Source organism: Notamacropus eugenii, chromosome 7, assembly GCF_028372415.1.
Source record: "Notamacropus eugenii isolate mMacEug1 chromosome 7, mMacEug1.pri_v2, whole genome shotgun sequence".
In the NCBI taxonomy this organism is placed as follows: Eukaryota; Metazoa; Chordata; class Mammalia; order Diprotodontia; family Macropodidae; genus Notamacropus; species Notamacropus eugenii.
The window spans coordinates 2,623,923-2,642,367 of NC_092878.1; the positions used below are offsets into that span (position 1 = coordinate 2,623,923).

The window sequence follows — 18,445 nt, forward strand, 5'->3', positions numbered from 1 at the left end:
AGTCTTTAGGTATACAGGGTATGAAAAGACTGATTGTTTTAGATTCTGATAGGAACATTGTAATAGCAACATCTTTTGATATGAAAGATCCTGATAAAATAAATTTCTGAGGGTACAGAAGCAAAGAAATAGAAATAGAAGGGATTTTAGAGACCATCTAATCAAGAGACTTCATTTCATAGGTAAGGAAAACTGAGGTTGAGAGAGATTCAATCCCACAAAGCTGGCTAGTAAATGGCAGAGGCAAAGGTGGAGTCCAGGGCTTCTGACACCCAGTACATGACTCTTTCCATGGTATCACACTCCTTCCCTATAATTATAATTCCCATGTCTGGGAACATGAAAATTTCAGATCAAATTATTTTCATCATATCATTAAAATATTAAACAATTAGGAGAATCTTTATTTCATAATTTAAATATTGGTGATTTGAAAACTTTACCTGAATCTGCCCCAAACTTGTGCCCCGAAGGGTGATAATTAAAAATTATAAAATATTCTTTTCCCATAGTTGTAAATTTCATCCAAATTTTATCTGTCATGCAGTTAGGCTGGAGATCTTTTTCTTGTACTGTTATCAAGGGCTAAGGTATAGGCCTTCTGAGTTGGGGGAGGGGAGGGGATGTCAGTGTGTCAAATTTCTGGTGATCATTGGAAGTGATTTATGTAATAAGAAACAGGAATATACAAATAAAGACTTAAAGCTAGAAAGAACCTTACCGATAATCTAGTTCCATGCCCACATTTTATGGATGAGGAAACTAGGGTCCAGAGAAATTAAGGGGACTTGTGTAAGGTCATACAAGTACTAAGTAGCAAAGCTGAGTTGCAAACCCAAATTCTCACTCCATATCTAGTCATCTTTCTACTGTACCTCATTGTTTTCCTATTGAGAGGAAGAGAATAAAAACAGGGAATAAGCATGGACATAGCACTTACTATATGCCAGGCATTGCACTAAGCACTTTGCAAATATTGGATCCCTTCAACAGCCCTCAAAGGAAGGTATTATTATCCCCATTTTACATTTGAGGAAACTGAGACAGACAGAGGCTAAATGACTTGCCTAGGGTCACACAGCTAGTTCTTGTCTGAGACTGGATTTGAATTCAGGTTTTTCTGACCCACAGCCCAGTGCTCTATCCACTGTGCCAACAGCAGCCTCTGAGAAACTGACATTCACCTTCTTGTCTCTCATGCAGAGTTGACCAGCCCTGCCCAAACATGTGCAAATGGATGACTTATTAAAAAACAAAGTTTTCTATAAACATCTGATATCCTGCTCTTTCACTAGGTCTTCCATTAAAATAAGACATATCACAGTGCCTAGCCCAGAGTTTATATATGATAAAAATTCAAATAATATCTACTGGCTGTCTTCCCAGATAGGTAAGGACACTTTTGTACTTCCAAAGGCCTAGCAAAGTTAAGTATACTGCATACAAATACATCAAGGAAATCTGATATCATCAGTAAGGAGGCCTCCTGGTATGGCAATTTGTTCCATCAATATGGATCTGCTTCTTTCATTGTTGTTAAGTCATTTTAGTTGAGTGTACAACTCTCATGACCCCATTTAGGGTTTTCTTGGCAACGATACTGGAGTGGTTTGCTATTTCCTTCTTTCTAGCTCATTTTACAGATGAGCAAACAGGGTTAAGTAATTTGCCCAGGTCACACAGCTAGTGTCTGAGGCAGAATTTGAACCTGGGTCTTCCTGACTTCAGTTCTGTCACTCTATCCACTGTACCACTCCCTCTAAGACTCTAGTAAGTAAATCCCAGGGAGCTGTCTGAAGCACATACAGCATAATTGTACAGCCAGTTGATGTCCGGAGGAGGATATGGATATGGCTCTTCTCAGCTCCAGGCCTACTCTTGTCTCCATTACCCTATGCTGCCTCTTACAAACTATGTGGTAGGTACTCTGTAAATGCTTGTTTGACTGAAATGCCATAAAAGTGATTTTAGAAACTTCGATAGGAGTTCACAGAAAAGCACTCTTCTACTAAAGATGTTTAAGAATACATTAAATTATTCTGCATCTCTTCTTCCTCTATTTTAAGATATTTGCAAAATGTTAAGCATGACACACTGAACACGTGCACTTGTAACTCAAGACATCCTACATCTCAAACAACTTGGAGAAAGTCACCTATGAAAGTCCCACTTTAAATAGAATCAAGTAGATCTCAATTATTCCAATTCATTTTTAACAGGAAAACATTTTAAAGTTTTTGTAACTTTATGAATGAAGTGAGAACTTAGTCTTTTCATGTCTGAAATAGGGTACGATGAAAAGAGTATAGGCTCCAACTTCAGGTTTCCTCCGTCTGCAAATTTCCCATCACCTATTCCTCCATTCTACCCCTAGCTACACATGGAGATGATCATACTCTTGATCTGCCCATTACCTACAAGTGACCTACTTCTAGGTTCATCAACTCTCAAATTTTCTCATGTGATCATAATCTTTTATAATTCTCTTTCCCTATGTCTTACAACCCCCAAATCTGATCTGTGTCCTCACTGTGACCTCCAGTCCTGCCACTTCTCAATTCTTCCCCAGGCTGTAACTTACTCCTTTCTAACCTTTCTCCACCCTTGTTCAATCAGCTCACATCCCTATCCTCTACATTTGAATCTGTTGCCTCCTCATCCTATCCAAGATCCAAAAATCATGCCTTGCCAAACTCCAACCTTGAATTATTCCCATCATCTACCTTCTTCCATCTTCTTCACTTGTTATAGAAAAATCACAAAATTTTGCTGATTCACTGCACTTACAAATTTATGTTACATTAACTCAACTGGGCCCTCAATGCACCAAAGCAATTCTTTTATATCTCTCTAATTATACTGTTGTTATTTAGTTGTTTTCAGTCATGTCTGACTCTGTGACCCCATTTGGGGTTTTCTTAGCAGAGATATTAGAGTGGTTTAACCATTTCTTTCAGTTCATTTTACAGATTAAGAAACTGAGACAAACAGGGTTACGTGACTTGCCCAGGGTCACACAGCTAGTGAGCATCTGAAGCCACATTGGAACTCGGATCTTCCTGACCCCAGGCCTGGCACTCTCTCTGCTGTGCTACTCACTAAGCTGTAAAAACAAACAAACAAACAAACCCCCAAAACCTAATTAATTTGATATCCTACTCACCATCGCATCTACTCTGAATCTTTTTGTCCATCCTGAAGCCTCCCACAATACCCACTCCCTCCTATTCTCATGCTGAGGACATCACTTCCTACACACACATACACACACACACACACACACACACACACACACACACACAGAGGTGGATATTGGATGCAGGGCCTCTCTTCTCCCTTCTTTCTTTTCTTATATCACTCACATAACTTTCCCCATATTCCTTCCTTCACTTCTATCTCTAATCAAGAGGCAGCCCTCCTTCTTGCTAAGGCAAACCCTTCTATGGATATTTTAAATTCCATACTTTCCCATCTCCTCCAGCAAATTGCCCCAACTACCATCCATACATTCTTTTTCTTCAGTCTCTCTTTGACTCCTAGCTCCTTCCCTGCTGCTTACAAATATACCCATGTCACTAGCTATTATCCTATATTTATATTCCTCTTTTCAGTTAATTGCTTGAAAAAGCTGTCCACACTTGCTACTTTTATTTCTTCTTCTCTTAATTCTAAATCCTCTATAATCTGGCTTCTAATCACATTATTTAACTGAAATCATTCTTTCCAAAGGTAGCAACGATCTCTTAATTGCCAAGACTATGGACCTTTTCTCAGTCTTCACCCTTCTTGATCTCTCTGAAGCATTTGAAACTGTCCATCACTTTCTTCTCTTTGATATGCTCTTCTCTCCAGGTTTTTGTGACACTATTTTCTCCTGGTTTTCCTTTTTGTTTGACTGCTCCTTCTCAGAATCCTTTGTAGCATCTTCCTTCAGTTAGTGCTTATTAACTGTGGATGACCCCAGGGGTTTGTCTTGGGCCCCCTCTCTTCTCCCACTTTGGCATCTCTAATGTTTTCTACTATCATCTTCTTACATGTCATTCCTAGATATATAAATCCAGCCCTACTCTCTCTCCATAGCTCTAGTCTTAAATCACCAATTTAGCTATCTCAAACTGGATGTCCTGTAGGCATCCAAAACTCAACAGACCCAAAACAGACCTCATTATCTTTTCTCTAAAACATGCCCTTCTTCCTAATTTTTTTTTCTTTTATGGGTAGGTAGTGCCAATGAGATATTCACAGCACCTGCAGTGGCTATGAATCAGTTCTGAATCACAAAATGTAACAGACTATCTACATGGAAGATAGAATCAAAACATTTATTCAAACATCAAAAAGCTGCATCCCAACACTAGAAAACCAAATCCATCATAGCAACAAAGAAATCTATATACAATAGCAATGCAAGGGGCACTACCATCCCCAAGCCTTCCCTCTGTTAGGTTTCCCACAAACCAGCTCCCTTAGACAAATCACAAACAGTCTCCCTTAAACAAAATCACAAACAGCTCTGCCACTCATGCTAGTTGTTGCCTACTCTCTCTTTCACTGCTCTGACTGCTCCAACTCACTTCTTGCTCCACCCCTTCCTGCTCCACCTGTTCAGCAAACTCCTCCCACCACAAGCTCCATGTTACTTAGACTTGACGTTACCCAGGCAGGTCACATGGGCCTATTAATGGATGGGAAAGATCTTCCCATTTAAATTACCATTACAAGGCACCATCATCTTTCCAGTCACCCAGGCACATGACTTCAGTGTCATGATTGACTCCTCACTGCCAGTCATCTCAGCATCTGTGGTTCAACTTTCTCCTTCTTACCTTCACACCATCTTTCATGTAATTCCCTTTTGTCCATTCACATAGTCACAACCCTATTACGAGCTCTTATTCCCCCACTCCTGGACCATTTCAATAATTTTCTTACTTTCTGTCTCAAGTCTCTCTTTCTCCAAACCATCTTCTACTCAGCTGTCAAAGTGATTTTTCTAAAGAGAAGCAGTAAATTTGCCTCAGTAAATTCCAGTGGCTCTGTACTATATCCAGGCTCAAATGTAAAATCTTCTGACTTTTAAAGCTTTTTATGGCCTATCCCCTTTCCAGTTTTCTTATACTTTACTTCCCTCCATGAACTCTATGAGAAGGGAGAGTATTCTAGGCATTGAGGATAAATGGTGAAAATGTATGAAGTTCAGAGATGGAGTGCAATGTTCAAGGAATAGGACAGTATAACTAGATGATAGAGTTTGTAGAGGGGAGTAAAGTCAAAGACATGGGCCTCAAATTTTCTCTGGCTACCTCCATAGCCATAGAGGTAAATGTTCTCCCTCTTCCTCTTGCACCCCTAGCTTTCCTTCAAAATTCAACTCAAATCCCCACTGCAGGAGATCTTTTTTTGTTCTCACCCCACTCACCTCAGTTCCTTCTCTCTGAGATTACATTTCATTTACATTACATGTGTGCATCTACATACTTACATATATTTAGCACACATACATGAAATTTACATGTTGTCTACCCCATTAAAATGTGTGCTTCTTCAGAGTTCATATTTGCCATTGAAAAATCACATTACAAATGATTTTTAAGTGTTACTAATGCCTTTTGTTTTTGTAAGTTATTTCCTGACATGTATCTCCTTTCCCCTCAGCCCCCATTGAGCCCTCCCCTTAAAACAAAAGGAAACAATTAAGCAAAACCCTACAGACTCAGCTAGAAGTCTTTCTGGAAAGGATTATATTGGCAATTAAGCAGGTAGATGAGCTCACTCTGATGCTTTAATTCAAATTTAGAAACTGGCTGCTTGTTCATCTTCATGATCTAGCAGAAAAGCTATGTGCAAGTCTTAAGGCTTGGTTTTAAGGGGTAACTGAGGAGCCTATTGGTTAGAAAGGGGGCCTTGGAGTCAGGTATAAAAGGGATTTTCCTCATCTGGAGCTCCCTATACTAATGAAATCACAGATCTACTTCCCTCCCTGCTCTCACTTCAACCTGCCCTCCCTTAAAAGGAGAGAAAACAAAAGGAGAGAGGTCTATGAATTATAGTTCCTCCTCCACTATTGCTTTACTCTGCTTACTTGGAAAGTTCTGATTACTTAAGACAACAGGATGGTGGGGAATTGGTGCTGGATCAGAGGGTCTAGGCTCAAATCCAGGCTCCTTCAGTTACTAACCTGTGTGACTGGTTACATCACTGAGCCTCAGTTTCTTCAGAAGTACAATGAATGCTATCTACCACTGGTTGAGACAGAATTGGGAAGGAGAATCTTTTTAAAAAGCAGATGAGCTAGTTCAGTTGTGAACATAATTTGAGGTGACTGTGGGGCATTCTATTTTTTTTTTTGTATTCATGTAGGAGGTAAATTAGTTTTTGATAAATGCAAAAAAGCTGACAAAATCTAGACCCTTATGCACCTTATGCCTTGGGATATCTAAATGATGTACTTTTTAATATAGTGTATTCTTTCCACCTAGTAGAGGATCCCTTTCACAGATTCTTTGTGGTCTTTGATGCTCTTTTTAGTTTCATAGTTTTTAATCTTTGCACTCTTTAGTTATATAGATACAGAGAAACAATAGGAAAGGAAGGGGTGTTGATATCAATTCCTTAGGCTGTCTGAACAAGGTTTATGTAAACCCTGAATTAACTATCTGAATAATGTGGTCTTTGAGGAAGGGAATAGGAAGGAATGATGATTATAAGACAGAGCTGCGTGATCCCTTTTGTTGGGCCAGCTCAGTAGCCTTCCTTTGGTTGATCTGTTCTTTCCTACCTGCTCCACGGGTTTTGGTTACGTTTAGCTTTGCTTTGAGAGGCCTTGGCTAAAACTATAACGTTGGAGATTGCCTCAATTGCCATGTACAGCTAACTTTACAAGGTCCTAGGGGATGGGGGAAAGCAATGCTAACCCTCTAATTGTGTGGATCAGGTATCAGAATTGAGTGTTTAATTATTAAATTTTAGAGAATGAGAAGAGAACACCAAACGGTGGTTAGGTACAGGATTTCTATATCTCTTTCCTGGCAACTGAAAATGAGGGACACCACTGCCTTCAAGGGCTTCATCATTACCACTTCCCCAACACTGAGACACACAACACACACACACACACACACACACACACACACACACACACACACACACACTTTGAGTTTTTTCTACATGTTCAAATAGACCTTCATTCAAGGGAGGTGAGCAGAACCAGGAGAACATTGTACACAATAGCAGCTATATTGTAGGGTGACCAAATGTGACTGACTTTGCTACTCTCAGTAATATAAAGATCTAAGAAAATTCTGAAGGAGTTAGGTTGGAAAATGCTAGCCACTTCCAGAGAAAGAACTGATGGATTCTGAATGCAGATCTAAGTCTACTTTTTAAAAAATTTATTTCTCTTGTGTTTTTTTTTGGGGGTGGGGGGAATCTGTGTTTTCTTTTACAAGATGACTAATATGGAAATGTGTTTTGCATGACTGCATGTGTATAATCTATATCAGATTGCCTTCTCAAGGAGGGAGGAGAGGTGGGGGGGTGGTTAGAGAATTTGGAACTCAAAATTTAAAAAAAAGTTAAAATTTTTATTACATGCAATTGGAAAAAAACTAAAAATAAAAATTTTCACTTGAAAAGTCAAGCCAACTAGCATTTATTAAATGTTGACTGTTCCAGGCACTGTGACAAGCACTGGGGATATAATCAGAAGGAAAAATGAAATCAGTCTCTTCCCTCAAGGAGTTTATATTCTAATGGGAAAAGAGAATATATAAAAGGTTGCTGAAAAGAGTGGGGGTAGCCATGTAGGGATATAGCAGAAAAATAAGTCTAGAGAGTTAAGAGCAGGATCCAGAGAGGAATGGAGGGAATATGGTTGACCTTTCTTCAAATGGATGTTTTGGAAGAAATGATCAATTACAGGAAGGAGTCTCTGGGGTAAGAGGGATCTTCCTATGTAAGAAGGCTGCAGGAACGGCGGAATCTTCCAAGATGAGAAGGCTACTGGGGCACAGTATGGAATGTGGCTATAATATAATAGAGAAAGAAGGCTGTAGTGTCAGGAGTGGGGCCTAGAGAGGACCAAAGGAGTGAACATAACTGAGCTTAGAGGCCTTCCTTAAAATGGAGGAAATGATCAATGACAGGAAAGGTCATCAGGGCCTTCCAACTCCGACATGGACATAGTTCATTCCCACTACTTGTCTTTGATGACTCTTATTTCATACAGCTGAATATTGGTAGGAAAATTCCAGAAAACATCCATAGCCTGTGTCCCCAACTTTGTCTGGCCCTCACCTGCAGACTTTCTCCACTTTCCTTGCATTCCCCTCTGCATCCCCTTACTCCTCTTTCAATGGGTGATCCCATTTCCTACTTTGCTGGAAGATTTGAAAATGGCTCTAGCATAAGATCCAAGATTTGGTACTTGGCATTGAAAGCCCTCCAAAATATATCTACCCCCTAACCTTTGACATCCTCGTTAGGTTATCTTGCTCCTCTTTACATGTTCCTTATTCCAATCAAACTGGGCTGCTAGCTGTTCTCTCCACACAAATTTCTATCTCATGTATCTGTGATTCGAATAGGTGGTTCCCCCATGTCTGGAATGAATTTCTTCCTCCTCATCACCTCTTAGAATCCCAAGTTTCCTTCAAAGCACACCACAGGTTCCACTTCCTGCAAGGTGATTATCCTAGCTATTAGTCCTTGCTCCCTCTTGAAATTACTTTGTATATACTTCGAATTTAAATCTGTGTACGTTTTATCCTCCCAGTAAGCTCCTTGAGGTCGGGGGCTGTTGCTTTTTTTTCTTGTCTGTTTTTGTCTTTATATCCTTAGCAGCTAGTATAGTGCTTTGCAGATAGTAGGAGATTAATAAATGTTTGTGGAATTGGAATGAGTTGAAACCCTTGGAAAATGCAAAACACAAAAGATGTCCATCAAAGTCCATTCTCCCTCACCAAATGATGAAGCCCACCTCCTTCAGGGACCTCTACAATCCTGCAGTCTTAGAGGACAGACTCTGAAAGTGGAAAGAACTGAGGGTTAACAGAGAGTTGAATTCCTCACTCATAAACCTAAGGGAGGGCAAGGTTTTCTCCTTCATAATATGGTTTTATCCCTTGTAGCACATTGGCTTGGTTCAGGACCGCATCCACTTGGTCTTGGTACCAAGCATTGTCCAGGACCTCTCTTGATCAAGGTATTCTCACCACTCTGCTGTTATTTCCAGGCCCATCTGGATCCCCCCTTGGGATTTTGGGGGCCACAGAATCTTCCCTGCAGAGGCCTGTGTACTCATCAGATATACATTAGCCACAACTCAATGATCCCTAAATGACAAAGTCATTCTTAACGTGTGTTTGTCCTTCGTTGCCGAAGAAGACCATGCCATCAGAAAAATGATGATGTGACTTGCACTTGACTTTGTTTTGAGTGAGGGAGGGCTGTGCAGGTCACCAGCTCTCCTCTAGAGCCATCTGAATCCAGTGACCAGATATTCATCAGGATGACTGGAGATGACCCAGGATGAGGCATGTGGGATTAAGTGACTTGCCCAAGGTCACAGAGCTGGTGAGTGTCAAGTGTCTGAGGTGAGATTTGAACTCAGGTCCTTCTGACTCCTGCACTGGTGCTCTATCCACTGCACCACTTAGCTGCCCTCATTCTTAATGTGGAAGTTGGGCCAAGGATACCTCTTTCAAATCTCACAAAAAGACATCAATGGAGATGTATAACATCGTGTATAATGAAACACCTTCGACAAAGACCTGATGCTTCAGCCCTGTCAGTTTGGGCTGCCTTACTCCTGACCATACCCTCTGTATGGAAAAACAAAAAAGTAAAACCAAAAACTTTTTTTCAACTCATCTGTTCTTTTCTCCAGTCTCAGAAGATGAAATGGCCCTCTTTCTTACAGTGCTCATCCATCCAGGAATGTCTTTGATCCATCCCCTCCTCCCAGGATATTGCTTCTCTGATGATCATTCCCTCCTCCCTTTCCCAATCCAACAGAATATTCCAACTCTGACTATAAACATGCTCAGATCCCTCTTATGATAAAACAAAAAACCCCCTAAAAACCTTACTTTGACTCTCTTACCCTTCTGGTTTTAATCCTCCCCCTCTTCACTGATAAATTTCTAGAAACAGTAGTCGATAATCACTGCCTCCTATGACATTATCATACCTTTCCAGAAACAGGTTCCTTAGTTTCTTCCACAGGGGCTGGCAGCAGGAGAGCATGTTGTGCATGCTCTGAGGATGGGGTCCCCAGTATACATCCCCCTGCTCCCATTACAGCAACATACAGAATAAATACAAGTCAATTTGGGAGGGAAGACACTGCAATTATGGGGACCAGGAAAGGCTTCCTGTAAGAAGATGGTGCTTGAGCTGCATCTTGAAGACACAGATTCTGAGACAAAGTTGAGGAAGGAGCACATTTTGGGCAGGAGATAGAGAGCGCCATGGCATCCTGGGAGTTGGAATTATGGCCGGTTTTGTGGTTAGCACAGCACTGATGACCCAAGGAACAGGGTTCAGTTTTTTAGCTTCTGAAGGACATTTAGGATTCTCCTGGATGTTGGAGGGAGCCAAGGGAAAGGACAGTAGCAGGAACTTGGGTGTAGCAGCATAAAAAAAGTAGCAGTTGCTGCAGACCACAAAGTTGAGCATCCAAGTACAAGAACCAGAGTTTCTATAAAGTTTCTCTGAACCCTGTAATTCCTCCCTCCAATTTTCACTTCCAGTTTTAGCTTTTAGGTTCAAAGCTGTAAATAGCATTCCCCCATCACATGGTGGTTCCCCTTTAGACTATTACTTCTAACCTTTTCTTTCTTACCACAAGAACAACTAGATGTATCCACAAAAGGGGTAGAGGGACAGCACAATAGGTGGTGCTGTCCATCCAGAATTGGGAATCACGGCTTTTACAGATGAGATGAACCTCTCAGTTACCTGCCTGAAGTAGAAGCGTGGATTCCTGGTCACATTATTTGGTTATCTTTCAGCTCAAAGAGGTAGTGTGGCACAGGAAATAGAGAAGTGGGCTGGTGTGGCATAGGGAATAGAGAGCTGAGCTGGAAGTCAGGAAGACCCGGGCTCAAATCTGCTTCTGACACATACTAGGGCAAGACAGTTACCCTCTCAGTGCTCTAGGCAGCTCTCTTAAGGCTAAACTTCAGAGAGCTAACTTGCATTGGCTTCCTTATTTAGGAGGAATCATTGGTCCAGTACTTGTCACTTCACAGGTAGCAAAAAGGAAACTAGGCAGTCACTCAAAAATATGACCATTCTGGGGCCAATTTCATTGATTAGCCCTATGTGATTCAGCTAAAGGTTTTGGGCTTTTTCTTTTGAGACATGGCCACTGCCTAAGACCTGGCAGATAAAAATTGATGTTAGGTTCTGGGATAACTATTTGCCCAATGCTAATACCATCTCATCCACAGTAAGTTTTCTGCATAAGGTGTTAACTATTGCTAACTAGAAAACCACAGCTGCTCAAGTGTATCGTGTTCACAGCTCAGTCCAACAGACGGCTATAGCTGCTAGCTGTTTTTGACTCTCAAGAATATTAACAGGAACTAATCTATCCACAGGTATACATATGGCTTGAGTTTCCCTTTTGATCTTTTAAGGAAAAGAAGATATTCAGAGTGAGGTGGCCCTTGGGAGAAGTTTGAGTTTACTTTTTTCAAAATTTTAAACTATTGAACTTATCTGAGTTTAATCTAAGTTCAGGGTCCATTGTTCATTAAATCCTACAGTAGAGAGAAGTATGTAAATACTTATATCTGTAAGGTAATTAGCAGGTAATAATGATAGCATTTTTACAGTGCTTTAAAAATGTTTTTATTGATATTTTTCTGTTTCTTACATCACTAGTTATCCCAAGTATCTCTTCCCTTCCCACTCCTAGAGAGCTGTCATATGACAAAAACTATTTTTCTTAGAGGAAAAAAAAATCAGCATAACTGATCAATACATTGAAAAAGTCTAAAAACAGGTACAGTGTATAATATCCCACAAAGGGAAAAGGTTGAGAGTGATGTATTACACGTCTTCATTTGAGTTCTGTTTGATCTTGATAATTTTGTTACATTTATTTTAATTTTTTAATGTTATTTTTTCCATTTGCCTTGTCGTAGTTAATGTGTAAATTGTTTTCGCGGTCCACTTATTTCATTCTGCATCAGTTCCTATAGTTCTTTCTATGGTTCTCTGTATTTCTCACAAATATAATTTCTTACACCACAATAATATTCACAAAAGAGAAGTTAAGACAAAATGCTAGGTTACTATTTGAAGAGAGAAAGATTGCATTCAGTGAAAGTATGAGGGAAGGCAATGGAAAGAGTGTTGTATTTTGACTCGGAGGGGCTGGGTTTGAATCCTGGCTGTCAATCACTACCTATGTGAATTTATGGCTTCAATTTCCCGTTGACCTGAATCTTTTCTGCTTTAAGACCATGACCTTTAAGAAAACAAGATAAGGCCATTAATGAAAGCAAGGAATTTCAGAGAGCTGGGGAGGGAATTGGAAGAGAATTTGTGTGAATATAGGGGTATAAATAGGCGATATGATCCAATTTGGCTGGAGTATTGATTGTATGTAATGGAATAATGTGAATAAAACTGGAAACATAGGTTACAAACAGACAGGTTGAAAGGGTCCTAGATTTGGAGCCAGAAGACGGGTTTAAATCCTGGCTCAGGCTCTTAGCAGCTGTGAAGGGAACAAGTCAATTAACCCTCTGTTTCGTCATTTTTCTTTAGTTGATGTAATAATACTTATATTATCTACCTCAAAGAATTATTGTCACATCCTTAAAGTGCTACATAAAGTAAATTGTATATAAAACAAACAATAACTTGACATTTACGTAGCATTTTGAAGTTTTCAAATACGTTTATTCAGGTTCCCCAAAGTCTTGGTGCAGCTTTAAGCTTTTGGTTTTTAAATTTTCAAAATAGTTTATCCAGGGTATCCCAAATCTTTAGTAGCTTAAAATCACACTAAGACTATTGGGACATGCTGCATTTATTCACTCTTGTTTGCATCTTACTGCTGTGGACATGGGAGAAATTCAAGGTTGGGGTTTGATTTTTAGATCGTTACCATTAGATTGTAATCTCCTTGTGGGCAGGGATGGTCTTCTGCCTATCTTGGCCTCCCTAGCACTCAATGCAATGCCTGGCACACAGTAGATGCTTAATAAATATTTGTTGATTTGGATCTCTGATAGGGCAAGGGTACAATGGATTTAAGTATTGATGGAGGCAGAGATAGGGTTACTGCCTACACCGCCTAGCAAAAAAGAAAAAAAAAAGAAAATAATCACCTGGGTAGATCATTGAACCTTTGAAAGCTGATGGATCACTGGGTAGTCAGTCAACGAATGACTCTTCATAGCCTGCCGAATTAGGTATACCTAAACCTGGCTTTCAAAGTCAATCAACATGTATTACTAAGTGCCTGGGGATACAAAAGTCAAAAGGCAGTCCCTGCCCTCCAGAAGCTCCCAATCTAAAGGGGGAGACAACAAGCAAATATACAAAGCTAGCTGGGTATAGGACAATTAGGAATTAAGAGGGAAAGCACTGGAATTAAAAAGGGTGAGGAAAAGATTTAGCTGGGATTTAAAGGGAAGCCAAAAGGGAGGAGGGAAGAGTATTTCAGGCATGATTCTCTTGGCTGAAGGTAACCTTTCTCCCCCTTAATTTTATATACAGACACTTATACATACATGTATTTATATGAACATACATACATGCATATATATGTGTATATGTTTTTGCATCTCTGGCACCTAGCATGGTCCTTAATATACAGTGCTTAATTAAACGTTTGTTGATTGTCTACTGTGTTTAAGAAAGATGTTGCTATACTGAAGAGTATCCAGAAGAGAACAACCAGGGGCTGAAAGACCTAGGGGTGTCCAGCAGGCAGAGAAGACTCAGGGAATACAGTATAGTTATGTAATGTGGAAAGGAGATTCAACTTGTTCTGTGTATCCCCAAAGGGCAGAATCAGAAACAATGGGGAGATGAAAAAGGAAAATGTAGGCTTGATGAGGGAACCGATATAGGGAAGCTAAGTAACTTGCCAAAGTCACCTAGAAAAAAACTTAGAAAGAGGGACTAGATGGCTCCTCCTTCTGATTTCAGAGCCAGGGCACTTCTCACAGCGCGACACAGATCAAAAGGCTTTGCTTATATGAGGCAAAGATGTGGATTCTGAAGTGGTCAGGCAAACAAACAAAATTAAAACAGAGCTCCTAGAAGGCTGACAGGTCCATATAGAAACCCAAAGGGATAGAGAAAAAGAGAAAAAAAAATTTACATGACAATTTTGTTGTATATTTGAAAGAAATAGCAAATTCTGCATAGTAGATTTGCAATTTCATGTACAATCATCTTTTTATTGTACTATGTTATGAAAATGCTTGTTTTATCCCATAAATTAAAAAGAAAAAACCCAAAGGGACAGAAACATACAAGATACAAAAAGAGACTAAAATACTGAATGAATTCACATTACCAAAAGATGAAACTTTGTTCCTTTGGTACCAAATTTAATCAAAAAAGCCCCAGAGGCAGCACTGATGAGGTGTGAATTCAAGGCTTCGAACAAGTATTTATTAAGTGACGACTCTACGGAAGGGTTACAAAGAATGAAACTCTCTACCAGAAAGCTCACATTGGAACAGGGGAGACAAGAAGGACACATGAGAGTAAGTACTCAGGCTTCAGTTTCCTCATCTCTCTCTCTCTATATAAGTACAAAATAGTTAATTACAAGTCTGTTGGGAAGGAGGGCACTAGCAGTTATTGGTGGTCGTGGGGCAAGGCTACAAATATGAGATTTCTGAACTTCATCTTGAAGGAGGAAGTCTATAAAGTGCAAGTGAGGTGAGTATGGATTTCAGGCGTGGAAGATGGGCAGCTAATGAGATGTACTGTCACATATAAAGAATAGAGGACAGTTATTAATAATAGCAATCCATTTCTCACTTCTGTGCCTTTGCATTGGCCATCCCCGTTCCTAGACCTCACTCCCTCCTCACTTCTGGCTCCGAGTCCCTAGTCCCTTTTAAGACTCAGTTTGAGTACAACCTACACACAAGGCCTTTCCTGAATTCCACAGGTGCTTGGGACCTTTCCTCTCAAATCACCTTATCCAATTTTTAACATATATGTACATGTCTCTCCCAAAAGAATGTAGGGATAGACTGTATAACAGGAATATAAGAGCATGGAGGCATGTTGGGAGGGGCCCTTGCACTGGAGCTTAGTTCAAATCCTGCCTATCACTTAATGCCTTTGTGACCTTGGGTCAAATGCCTCCTCAGACACTGGATGTATGATCCTCAGTCAGTCATTCAATCTCTCCAAACCTGAGAGAGTTGGACTTGACCTCTGAGGTTTCTTCCAGTTCTAGATCAATGATCCTTGAGGACAGAAATTCTTTCACTTGTCTTTGTTTAGCATTTATCAAAGTGCTTGGTACACGGTAGGTGCCTAATAAATGCTTATTTTCTCTTTAATAAAAGCATAACCAGGTGGTAAATGTTTTTTCATTCACATTACGTGATTATGTATTCTGCCACCTACTTCTTTCATAAAACTTCACCCTTTCCCCAATACTATCCCATTTAATAGCACCCAATCTGTCACTGCTAGCATATTTCTCTTGCATATTATATGCTCATCAAAACTTCAAACCATAAACATATACTCTTGCCATTTCACTTGATCAGTTTTTGAATTTTTGGCCGTTGATGTTTAATTTAGTTTTAAAAAATCTTTCATGGATTTTAAAAAGTATTTCCAGGAAGGCAGCCACGCCCAGGTTGCAAAATTGTGGTTTATTACTCACTCTTCTATTTTCTTGAAAACTTTTTCATTCAATTGTTAATTTAGTCCTTTTCATTGTTTCCTATGAGCACTGAATTTTTCTTACACAAATATTATTTTTAGTTTTGTTACTAACCTTTATGTCTCCTTGTCCCTTCATATTTTTAAATGAAAAAAAGTCTGTTAGCCCTTTCTCAAAAACCATGTAAAAAAAGTGAATGTTAATGAACAAACCTGTCAAGTCTCTTATTAGCTATAAGATCTCAAGTGGTAGGGAAACACCCAACACTCACAATTAAAATTACAATTTACTTCTTTTTGGGTATGCCAATTTAAAAAAGGTAAACAAGAACTTGCTAAGTCTGTATCACATACATTCTGTAAAAGCAGAAATAAGCAGATTTAGGGAAAGTAAACTCCTTGAGAGCAGTAGTGACTGGTCTGGCACGGATGCACATGCTGAAATGACTAAGGTTAGCATGTAAAACTCTTTCTAACCTCCTCCCTTCTGGCCTTTCCAGTTTTCTTAGACTTTACTCCTCTGCCAGAACACTATGATCCAGTTACGTTGGCCTATGAGCAGTCCCTCAAATAGGACATCCTCTCTCAGTGCATTTGCAAGATCTGCTCATGCCAAGACTTTTCAATCCCATCTTCTGCAGACAGCCTTTCTTGGTTCTTCCATCTATTAGAGCTTTCATTTCCCAGGTTACCTTCCATGCACCTACTTACATGGAGTCCCTTCCTTTACAAGGTACACTCTGAGGTCGGCCTTTATGTCTATGTAGTCCCAGTGCTTAGCAGTACTTGCCACAGAGCGAGCACTCAACGAATGCTTGATTACTGTAAAAGATTGGGAGGGCAGATGAAGGGGGGCACAGTTCGTATGGATGTGCACGTTTTTACGTCAGGCAGCTCGGTGGCCCAGTGGATAGAGTGCTGGGCCTGCAGTTCAGGTCCAGCCTCAGATACTTACTGGCTGCGTGGCCCTGGGCAGCCCACTTAACCCAGTTTGCCTCAGTTCCTCGTCAGCAGAAGGGAACAGCGAACCACTCCAGTATCTTTGCTAAGGAAAGCCCTAACGGGGTCACAAAGAGTCCAACAGAACTGAACGACAACAAATTTTAATGCCAGAAAATTCAGGGCTCTGTGACAAGTATTTAAATCAGGTGTGCTGTATCACCCCGAAAGGTCCAAAGGACAGAGCCAACTTTCCTGCCTCGATGTTCAGATCGTGCCAGACTCTACAGCCAGAAAACAAAACCAGTGGAGCTGCCAACTTTTCCCTTTTCCAAATAGGGCAGGAGGTTGTAAATATAAATTAACTGAATTCAAATATCTGTGAATTAAAACACTTAAGCCTGATGAGAAAATCCCTCAACCAGTTCAGCCTGGCAGCTGCTCCGGAGGCTCCGGGGCGTACGTGAATCCCCCCCCCAGACACACACTGCTACAATGTTACGAGTCAGCAGGGAGCGGCTGACCGCAAACCGGTAAGTGACTGGCCCAGGCTCACGCAGCCCCGCTCGGCTCCGCGCCCGGACTAGGTCATCTCGGCCTTCAGAGGCCGGCGCCTCGGCACTAAGCCGTCTCGGGGCTTGCAAGGAGGGACAAACGCTTCTAAGCCAAGCTTCTGGTGGCTTCTTCTACATCCGGGAGGCCCAGGGGACCCCTCGGCCCACGTGTCTCAGCCAGGGCTGGACGCTCCGTCCTGGAAAGTCCGGTCACCGTGCAGTTACCTTTCTTTCGGTCGGCCTGGCCCCGACCGCACCAGCCAGTTCTTCCCACGGGCGCTCCCCCAGTAACACGACACCCCCTCCTTCTCCCTGCCCCCCAAGTCTCCCAGAGTTGTACTGGGCAGTTGGCCCTCCCCCATCTCCCTTCCAAACACGCAGGCCCTGGGGGCGCAGACGGATCTCGGGTCCCACCACAGGCAAATAAAGGTCAGACAGGCTCCGCCGGTTGTTGGTTTTTTTCAATTCACGGAGAAACGAAAACGGGCGGGAAGGAGCAGGAACTGCCTGCGCTCGGGCCCAGCGTCCACATGGACAAGTCGCCGCCCCCCCTCGCGGCGCGCAGGCGCAGTCCCGGCCGGGACTCGCGTTCGTCACGAGCAGATCATTCCGCCGGTTTCTTTGTGTGGCAGAAAACCTTGAAATGGCCTAGTTCCCTCTCCTCCGTTACACATCACAACCGCCATCCCCTCTCTCTCCCGCCGGGTCAGGGGTTAGGGCGCGGGAAAGGCAGCTTGGGCCGGGAGGGCGGCAGAAAAAAAGAAAAAAAAGCGGCGGGGGGAGGGGAGGCAGGCCGAGCGCGGCGAGGGCAGAGGGAGGGATGCTGGGAGCTCGACTCACTCGCACACCATGTGTCCCTCCGCGAGAAGCACGGGGGACTTTTCGGTGGGGCTTTTGGGCGCCGACCAGACGCGGCATTTTCGGAAAATAGCGCCCGGTGGCTGTGAAGCGCTTCGTTGAGAGCGGGGCCGCGCCAGCCCGGCCGGGTACCAGTGCCTCGGGGCCCGCCGCCTCTCCCGCCGCTCCCCCGCCGCCGCTCCCGAAGCTTTTCCAGGTCAGTGCGGGTCTGT

At 41.7% G+C, this 18,445-nt stretch overlaps 1 protein-coding gene across 2 annotated transcripts in view; it reads left to right on the forward strand.

The window, feature by feature from the left end:
- The first annotated feature begins 11,836 nt into the window (after positions 1-11,836).
- GABPB1 (GA binding protein transcription factor subunit beta 1) overlaps positions 11,837-18,445 on the forward strand; it is an 80,962-nt gene continuing 74,353 nt past the window's right edge. For both annotated transcript variants that reach the window (XM_072622803.1, XM_072622809.1), the window contains exon 1: positions 11,837-18,429. The gene's annotated coding sequence lies outside the window, so the exon portion shown is untranslated. The remainder of the gene's footprint in view (positions 18,430-18,445) is intronic.